The sequence below is a fragment of the Amborella trichopoda genome, chromosome 12 (assembly GCF_054954075.1).
Source record: "Amborella trichopoda isolate Santa Cruz 75 chromosome 12, AtrichopodaSantaCruz75HAP2 v2.0, whole genome shotgun sequence".
Classification (NCBI taxonomy): Eukaryota; Viridiplantae; Streptophyta; class Magnoliopsida; order Amborellales; family Amborellaceae; genus Amborella; species Amborella trichopoda.
Window position 1 is genome coordinate 44,172,354 of NC_142347.1, and position 8,212 is coordinate 44,180,565.

The window sequence follows — 8,212 nt, forward strand, 5'->3', positions numbered from 1 at the left end:
GAGAAAAGATGCTTTTAAATAGGTGACGATCTGTTTGAGTATGATGGTCTTTGGGGACTATCACTATTTTCAAAAATTTTTACTTGGTTTAACTTTTGCTTGCCTACTTTTGCTTGCCTGCTTTTGCTTGCTTTTTGCCACGTCCTTTAGTGGACGTGGTTTTCGTATGTTAAAAGCAGACGCTTAACGCGACACCTCAGGTATGAGGTAGAGCGTAATAAAATATTATAATAATACGTTATAAGAATTTAAATAGGGGAGGTGAGCACTCCTACCCTAGAAAATTTTGAGATCTCTCTCTCTCTCTAGCCGAATTTTATCGAAGTTCCCTCTCAAATATTTGTGGGTAAGTGACATCGTCTTCTTGAAAAATAGTCTATTTTTAATAAATAGTGATATTTCCGTCTAGGATCTTTATTTTATCAGTTTTGTGTGTAAGTGACCTCATTGTCTCGAAAAATAATCCATTCTTTTTAAAAATAAAATAAAATAATTATTTCTGCTTATTATCATGAATTTTAGGCGGGATAAATTTTATGCGCACGTGACATCATTATCTTGAAAAATAATCTTTTTGATAAAAATTGTGATATTTTATCTATGTTAGAAATTTTGAATGCTGTAAATTCTTAGAAAAATAAATTTATTTATTTTTCTTGACTATTGTTAGAAAATTTTAGATACTATCAAATTATTAGAAATAAATGTGATATTTCTGCTTTTGGTAAAATTGTGATATTTCTTTCTACTGTTTTGAATATTTAGACATTGTAAAATTCATGTGCAAATGACTACCTTATTATTGACATTTTTGCAATTGAATATAGTATTGTTGTGAAATGTTTATTTGTGGATTGATATCCCATAATTGTGATAATTCCGTATTCTTGAATTTCTATAAGAGTTTTTCTATACATATTAAATTGGCAATTATGCTAGAATGCCTTTACAAACTGCTACCTTTCTAAATTTGAGCCCAAAATATTTGATTGGTTATTTTTGAAATGTTATAGAGAGTGACTGTTATTAATGGTTTAAGTGAAATTCATATTGATGATTTCAGTGATATGTTGAGTACATGATATTGCTGCTTTCGAATGTTTAAAGAGATTTAGAAATAATTTAAGTATGCAAGTGGACTCATCTGGTTCGCCGGTGAGGTATAAGTGGACCTATCTGGGACGCCGGTAGGGATTAAGTGGACTCATCGGGTACGCCGGTAAGGTATAAGTGGACCTGCAGGGATTAAGTGGACCTATCTGGGACGCCGATAGGGATTAAGTGGACCCATCAGAACGTTGATGGGGTATATAGGTGACCTACTTGGGACGCCAGTAGGGTGTTTTGTGAAATCCTTTAAATTATGCACTGCCGTTAAAAGTGTTATAAGCATTTCAATTACTCGGATCATACTTAATTATGCATTTATTGAAAGTGAAACTTTTGATGCATTTCTATTAATAGATCTCATTTTGGAAAATATTGATATCTTTCAATCATGATTATTTTTAGGATTATGATGATCGCTTACTGAGTAGCCCAACTCATCAAACTATGGTAAACATTTTTTCAGGATAACTGCGGATTCATTTTGAGTGCTAGTCAAGATCAATCTTGGAAGATACTGTTGTTGTGCTAGCTTTCTTTATTTACTTTGTAAGACCTCGCCACTGTAAATTTGTCCTATCAATAGATGTATATATGTTTTGTCTGTCACATCTCAGGAATAACAGTATTGTAAATTCATGGGGTGTGACAACACTTTTCAAGAAAATCCATAGGTAAGTGATTTCCTTAACTGTGGGATCATAAGATATAATGGTATCATCAACATACTGTAAATTTGATACTATAAGACCATTATTGCCAATATTAAGACTTGATATGATCCTTTGCGCTGTCAATCCATCAAGCACGATATTAAAGCTCTCAGCTACCAAAGTATATAAAAATGGTGAAAAAGGGTCCCCTTGTCTCAATCCTCTTGATCCTTTGAAAACACCAGCTGCTTTGCCGCTAACAAGAACTGAAAAATAGGTAGAAGACATGCAACCATCAATCCACAATCTCCCCCTTGAACGAAAACCCATTTTAACCATGACACTTTGTAATACCCCCCAATCAACCTTATTATATGTCATCTCAAAAATAAATCCCGATTTGTCATCATTGATTCTTGAGTAGATACATTCTTGTGCAACTGAAATACTATCCATAATTTACATATCCTTAAAAATTGTTAATTGTGGTCCTTTAATAATCATGTGAATCACCTGGCGCAGTCTATTAGCAAAAATATGTACTACGTTTTTATAAAGACTACCAATAAGATTAATAGGTCGAATATCTTTGATCTCCGCAATGACATTTTTCTTTGTACAATTTTTTATCTTTGTTTACCTTTTCATGTTTACCTTTTCCACAATTTTATACTCCAATTCTTGTAAAAAATTTTCGACATAGAGATATTATAAATACAGCCTAACATTTATAAATAATACATTCAGCTAGCATATATATATATATATATATATATATATATATATATATGTATATATATATATATATATATATATATATATATATATATATATATATATATATATATATATATATATATATATATATATATATATATATAGTGGATTCTGTCAGCCCACGGGCTGACACGCTACAGTGTCAGCCAATTTATATATATATATATATATATATATAGAGAGAGAGAGCGAGAGAGAGAGAGTGGATTCTGTCAGCCAATGGCCCAGATTCAATCAGGGCAGATCTAATGGTTACAATTTCATTTCATATTTAAATTTTCATTTTTTTCTAAAAATTCAAATCACTTGAAATTTTAAGCGTTCATTCTTCTCATCAGGGCGCATCTAATAAAAATATAAAAATAATAATTTGTAAAATATAAATTAACCAAAATACCCCCAAAATATTTCAGGGGTATTTTGATCAATTTATATTTTACAATTTTTTTATATTTTTATTATAATTTTGTATTTTTTTAAGAATAGATACTCTAAATTTCAAGTTATTTGGATTTGTATAAAAAAAATAAAAATTCAAATACAAAATGAGGTCATAACTGTCAGATCGGCCCAGATTCAATCTGGACCATTGGTTGACACTGTAGCTATCAGCCCATGGGCTGCCATGATTTTTTTTGCATATATATATATATATATATATATATATATATATATATATATAGATGGAAAAGTTTATATAGAGCTGAAGCTCTAAACAATCAAATTAGAGCCTACATCAAAAATTTCACTAGAAGAGATTGTTTTGATGCCAAATATCCTCAAATTGATCATCTCGACATCAAGATGTATAGATATGAGAAAAAATGGATTTCAAGTTTTGAAAGTAACGTATTTTATAATGCATTTTTGAACCGTCAATTTTCAAGTTTTCATGTATATGTCGATCTACACTATTTTTTAAGCTTTAAACTTTATAAATAAGGGTTTTGTTAGGCTACACCACGTTTGGTGTAGAACCTTATCTTGCCCAACAAAAAGTTGACCAAAATATACAAAACAACAAATAATTTATATATTATTTGTGAGGATCATTTTAGTGGTTTATAACTATTAAGATTTAAAGTTGAAAACTTTCCCCCAAATCTCTCTCCAAGAATCGTGGTTCCCAACTTGCCATTCGCGCCGCATCTTTGAGATGAGAGATATAGAGAGTTGGAGTCTCCAACCCACATGGAGTGGGTCCGCCCCACAAGCATGGTCCATAGCCTTTGCTCGTACCGCATTTGTAATGGGCCTGCAATACCAGACCAGAGACCCGAAAGCCAAGTGAATCTGTTTGTTTCTCTTTCTAAAGAGAATGATTTTCCCCTCTACACCATTGTTTTACCAATGCTTGGATTCAATTGAGTAAAGTTAGTGGATTATTTATACAATTTTTTTGAATTGTGATTTGTTTTTGCTCAAGGCTTCATTGGGGGCTATTTTTCTCACCTTTTCTGAATGTGTAAAAGTCGCACCTGTTTAGTTGATTTTTTAGCTTTGTAAGATGCGATAGAGAGGATGGCAGTTGGAGTGAGAAGCGATCTTGAGAGAAGGGATTCTTGAGAGAGAGAGGAAACGGTCCACTCTATGGACAGCAAATGGCCTTCAGCCATTCTCGAGAGAGAGAGAGAGAGAGAATGGTGCCGTACGTGGACAGAAAATCGCATTTAGTGAAAGCCTGCAAAAATATCTCGCACTAAAAAAAAGACCAAAACAGCCCATATTAGTAAAGAACTTTTATTTAGCCTGATAGGTTTTTTTGTCCAAAAGTGTTGTGCAGGATAAGGCTTTACGCTTGTAGCCTAACAAAACCCTATAAATAAAAATGAAAATATAAGGCTATCATAAAAATTTCTGGAACCACATTTTTAGATACTATCTATACAAATTATATATATATATATATATATATATATATAGAAAAATATCTTGATACTTTTATTTTTTGCTTCTATTTATCAAAAAACTCAATAATTTTCCATTTATCAAGAGATTCAATAATTTAAATTATTTCTTGTGGCATAAAAACTATTTTTTTTATCTTTTTCCCCGTTAGACCTCTTTGATCATAAATTATGGACCTAAACATTTTATAAAATAACTTTTTAAGTCTATTAGAACTCTGTATTTCTCTCCTCTCTCTCAAAAGTCTGTCGCTTACCTCTCTCATCCTCTCTTTCAATTTTTTTAGCTTGTAAAAGACTACTCTCCTTCAATTTTTCCACGGTTTTTATGGCTGATTCCTCAACTGATAAGGCTTATCCTTCACATAAGAAACAAATTTCCCACCCCTAATTCTGTAAGAACTCTCATCAAAGTTTGAGGTTCTATTGGTTGAATTTTTGGGCATGGCATGGTCTTCTTGTTCATCACTGAAGAGAGAAGAGGTCTTAGAATTAGAGGATGAAGATCCGCGACCTTTGAAATGAGCATCATCATCAAACGGGTTGTTTGAGAATTTGTCACAGAGGAGGTCTCTTTGAGGAGGGGGAGGAGGCCAAGTTGCGCAATGATGAGATGCTCCTTCCCAATTGAAGGGCGGGCGAGTCTCGTCTCGTCTCGACCAACTCTGCGTATTCTCTCTCCGCCGGAGGCTTGTCGAGCAATTGGTAGAATCCAGCGTTGTTTCTGTACATCTCGAACACCATTCAGACATGCCCACCATGGCTGAAGCTGTTGACAACACATGCCAAGGCACCAACCACGATGCCACCCACTGTTGTTAAGCCCCCAAGTGCTGATCCCACCGTCATAGCGGCCATCAAGATGGCCCCAGCCACAACCATCTCCCTATTGCAGTTCAAAACCAGCTTGATGAGCCTCATGTACTCCGCTGTGTCCCTCTCCCGTACGACGCTGCCACCTCTGCCATCTCCCTCTCCATCTCAGCGCTCCACCCATTATCAGTCGTCTCCTCCTCAGTCTTGGAAGGAGTAGCAGCAGCATTTCTCTTGAGCCACCACGTTGTGGGCTTTATTTCAGAGGGGAACTTTTCGAGCAAGGGCAGGGGATGGGCTTTGTTGATGGCCAACACTCAAGCCATGATATCATCCGGAAATTGAGAAAGCTCTGGGCGGAGAGAGGAATGAAGGCCCAATGTGGATTGGATATGCGAGTGGAGGCTCTTTAAGAGTCGTGCGGCTTTCCTCTGCTAGTGAGAGGGCTGGATCTTGCTCATCACGCACACCATGCCAGTTTGAGTTTTTTTACTGTTTATCTTTGTTCTTATGGTACTCTTTCTATTTTTTGGGGCAAAAAAAAAAAAAAACAGATGTGGAGTTTTGTTCTAAAAACATTTAACTTTATGGATTTTTTATCTTTTAACATTAGTTTTTACCCACCAAAGTCATTCTGAGCAACTTATTTGCCCAAAACAAACCTTGTAAAGACGTACATGTCCATCTCTCTACTCTCTCTCTCTCCTCTCTCCCCCAATCTGAGCTTTACAGTATACCCCTCTCTCTCTCTCTTCCCCCCAATCTGATCTCTGCGCCATACCCTCTCCCTCTCTACCCATCGCTCTCTCTCTCTACCCTAACCCATTGCTCTCTCTTTCTCTATCTACCCCAACCTATTTCTCTCTCTCTCTCTCTCCCCACCCCTATCTAAGCTAGGTGCCGTACCCCAATTTGAGCTCGGCCCTAAACAAATCCGACTTTGTTGAGCAACATGGCTTTGAGCCTCAAACTATTGATTCTAGAGAGAGAATTATCCATGCTCGAGCGCCTCAGCCATTATTTCAAGGCCTCAACCAGTCAATTCTAGAGAGAAGGTTATGGGATTCATATTGTTGGGGTTTGGGATTTTTATGCTGAGTAATGAATCTAGAGAGAGAAAGTGAGGATGCATCTTAGAAAAAAATGTTGTAACCAGCTCATCACTTTCAATGATTCACCTGATACAGCAATGCATGCACCTGCATCCGTTCTCATTCCTCACACTGCACCAGAGAGCTAAATTACATTTAGAGAGAGGGAGAGACTCATCATCCTTGCATTCATTGATGAAACATGGCCCTAATCGTTGAATTTGGTGCTGAAATTTGTATCAGAACACTTGAATGTGGTTTTGCGCAAAAATACTAAATAATGGTACTATGGTAGTTACTTCCATGGACGCAGGGTGGAAAGGAGAACGGACGAGAAATACAGAGAGAGAGAGATAATGAGTAGAGAGAGATAGGGGTATGGCGCAAAGCTCAAATTAGGGGAGAGAGACGCGAGAGAGGGGGGGAGGGGGGGGTTCGGGTTCAGCGCAGCGCTCAAAATTGGGGAAGGGAGGGTGGGGGGGAGAGAGATAAAAGATTAAGGGTGGTTTTTTGGTTTGCTTGGCACAAGAGAGATGGATGCGTACGTCCTTATAGTATATGTTTAGGGCAAGTAAGTTGTTCAAATTGACTTTCATATGGATAAAACCGGGCTTGGAAGATTGAAAACTTAAAAAAATCGATGCACCTATAAATGTTTCAAATTTCAGTTAATGAGAAAATTATATGCGAAATCAAGGTATATGGGAAAATTTTCCCAATAAAAATTAAAAAGAAAATTTAATATGAACGTAAGAATAGAAATTTGGTGGGCCTTCTTAAACAATCAAATTAGAGCGCACATTAAAAAATTCACTCAAAAGGGTTGTTTTGATACCTAAATATCTTCAAATTGAACTCGACATCAAGATGCACGGACATGAAAAAAAAAATGAATTTCAAGTTTTGAAAATAGTATATCTCATTTTTGAACTATCAATTTTCAAAAAAATTAAAGTGTTCATAGATCTGCCCTATTTACATTATTTTTTAGGTTTTAAATTTTTATAATTAGAGATGAAAATATATTTTAAGACTATCACAAAATTTTCCAATATTAAAATCACATTTCTCAATATTATTTGAAAGTGCACTTTACTTTGATTGTTTAGAACTTCATCTCTATCCAAACCGCACCTAAATGGGGTATCGGCGCAGCATTAGTGCATCAACCATGTCGTTAAAGTGGGATCTCCCTTGCCAGACATTGTTGTAAATCTAAAATTTAACCGGCTTTTCCCAAAAGGAGCCTACTATTTTCTCGCAGAGGTACAATTTACATTTATTCCCTTGGTAAAAAAACATGCTTGGGAGGATTTTTTCAATTTGAAATTTTGGGAACCATCAAAAAATCACTAGATGACTATTTTCAAAAGAAAAAAAATTTGAAATTTGAGTTTTCTAAAACTTAGATCTCACCATCTAAACATTTGGTGTTCTCTATTAATCTTAGGATATTATTTTTTCAAATACATAGAGGCACAATTAGGAAAAAATAATTTTTTATTAATCTACAGTTTGAAGAGGTCATATCCATAAAAAAAAATTTATAAGGGGCTCTAAACAATCAAATTAATGCACAACTTAAAAATTCACTATAAGAGGTTGTTTTAATATTGAAAAACCCTCAAATCGATCATCTCGACCTCGAGATATATAGACATGAAAAAAATGGATTTCAAGTCTAGAAGTACGTCTCAAAATGCATTTTCTAGACTGTCAATTTTCAACATTTTCAAGTGTTTATAAATGTGCTCAGTCTACACTATCTGTGAAGCTTTAAATTTTATAATTATAGATGTCAACCCATCACAATGATTTTTGTTACTAAAAAATCATCTTGCAATATAATTTAGAGCTACGCCTT

At 34.9% G+C, this 8,212-nt stretch overlaps 1 pseudogene; it reads right to left on the reverse strand.

The window, feature by feature from the left end:
- Window positions 1-4,476: 4,476 nt before the first annotated feature.
- On the reverse strand, window positions 4,477-5,574 carry LOC105420752 (putative F-box protein At4g22030; annotated as a pseudogene).
- Between the last annotated feature and the right edge of the window lie 2,638 nt (window positions 5,575-8,212).